General features: G+C 46.1%; 1 protein-coding gene across 1 annotated transcript in view; it reads left to right on the forward strand.

Annotated features, from left to right (window-relative positions):
- Nucleotides 1-2,162, forward strand: part of LOC106471569 (battenin-like) — a 14,546-nt gene that overhangs the window by 7,992 nt on the left and 4,392 nt on the right. The gene's annotated exons all lie outside the window — the stretch shown is intronic.

Genomic DNA, 2,162 nt, shown 5'->3' on the forward strand with positions numbered 1-2,162 from the left:
CCGTGTTTCCTTGGGTTGTACCATCACTGTTTGTTCTCTCTACCTGTTTCCAAGAGAGACTTATGATCAATCAGACCTTGATGCTCTCGTTTGACCAGTTGCCATCTCCCTTTTTACTTCTTGGAGACTTTAATGGACACAACCCCCTGTGGGGTGGTGCTGATATTGATGGGAGGGGTCGTTCCATAGAGTTTATACTCTCGGATCTTAACCTTTCTCTCTTCAATACTGGTACATATACTTATTTTCATGCACCTAGTCAGTCTTTTACTGCCATTGATATCTCGATTTGCTCCCCTTCACTTTTCACTCACTTTTCTTAGATGGTCGACTGTGACCCACAGGGCAGTGATCATTTTCCTATCATTATGAGGGAGGTTGGCCATGGTCGATGCCACCCAACCCGAGTGCCACGGTGGAAGCTGGACCAGGCTAACTGGCCATCTTTCACCTCTGTCTCTGCCTTCGTCTGTCTGCCATCAATAGACGACTGTGTGGATGCAGTAACTGACTGTATTGTCCAGGTGACAGCTCGTTTTATTCCTAAGACCTCAACACATTTTCCATGGTATCCTCGTCCATGGTGGAGTCCTGCCTGCCAGAAGGCATGGAAGACTCAAAAACGGGCCTGGGATACCTTCCGACAGTATCCCTCTCTTTCTAACTGCATTGTTTATCAGCTGGCTTATGCCCATGCTCGGCAGGTTCGACGTCAGTGCCAAAAGGAATCTTGGATTAAATTCACTGCTAGCATCTCTTCTACCACCACTTCCAAAACCATATGGGACAAGATTTGGAAAGTCTCTGGGAGTTATGCTTCCCATCCCCTTTCCATCTTGCTCTCCAATGGCCAGGAAGTTGCTGATGTCCAGAGCACTGCTGATGCTCTCGGCCACAGCTTTTCTCGTGGTTCTAGCACTTCTGTTTCTTCCCCTGCCTTCTTGGCCATCAAGTCTCGGGCAGAGCAATTGCCTCTTTCCTTTAGGGCCGATCATCTCTATGATTATAATCGCCCCTTTACACTGGTGGAACTCAAACTTGCTCTTCATTGGTCTGGTTGTGCATTGATCGGACCTGATGATGTTCATTATGAGATGTTGTGCCATCTCTCACCTGCCTCTCTTGCTATCCTCCTGGTTATTTTTAACCGGATCTGGCAGGAGCACATTTTTTCTGATTCTTGGTGCCAGGCTATTGTTCTCCCTTTTTCTAAACCTGGGAAGGATCCCAAGATTCCTTCAAATTATCATCCCATTGCTTTGACTAGTTGTCTTTGTAAGGTCCTAGAGAGGATGGTTAATGCTCGTCTTGTTTGGTTCCTCGAATCGAACATGCTCTTCTCACCCACCCAGTGTGGGTTCCATCGACAGTGCTCTACCATGGAACATTTGATTCGACTTGAAACGTCGATCAGGGAAGCCTTTCTCAAGAGAGAACACCTTGTTTCTGTGTTCTTCGATCTCGAAAAGGCTTATGACACCACGTGGAGGTATGGAATTTTGCAGGACCTCCACTCCTATGGGTTGCGTGGCCATCTACCCATTTTTATTCAAAAATTTTTACTGAACAAGCAATTCCAAGTCCGTGTGGGTTCAACTCTTTCCCGTTCCTTCGAGTCCCTCAGGGCTGTGTCTTGAGTGTCACACTTTTTAATGTTAAGATTAATGCTATCACTAATAATCTTCTTCTGACTGTTGCAAATGGGCTTTATGTTGATGACTTCCACATCTCGTGTCAGTCGTTGAACATGAGGTTTATTGAGTGGCAGCTACAGACTGCCCTCAATCGGTTGTTGACATGGACCACTGCAAACGGTTTTGAATTTTCTTTTTCCAAAACCGTTTGCATGCATTTTTGCCACCAACAAGGTCTCTACCCCAAACCTGAGCTCCATCTTGGCAGTGTAGTTATTTGTGTGGTCCCTGATGCAAAATTCTTATCTTTGATCATAAGCTTAGCTTCATTCCGCACATCAAGCAGCTATGTGTCAAGTGTGCAAAGGCTTTGAACATCCTCCATGTCCTCTCTTCCACCTCTTGGGGTGCGGATCGTTGTTCTATGCTTAGGATCTATCGTGCACTGATTCGATCCAAACTGGACTATGGGTCTTTGGTCTATGGTTCTGTCAGGACATCAGGCTTGAAGATGCTGGAACCCATTCA

Source organism: Limulus polyphemus, unplaced genomic scaffold, assembly GCF_000517525.1.
Source record: "Limulus polyphemus unplaced genomic scaffold, Limulus_polyphemus-2.1.2 Scaffold4704, whole genome shotgun sequence".
In the NCBI taxonomy this organism is placed as follows: Eukaryota; Metazoa; Arthropoda; class Merostomata; order Xiphosura; family Limulidae; genus Limulus; species Limulus polyphemus.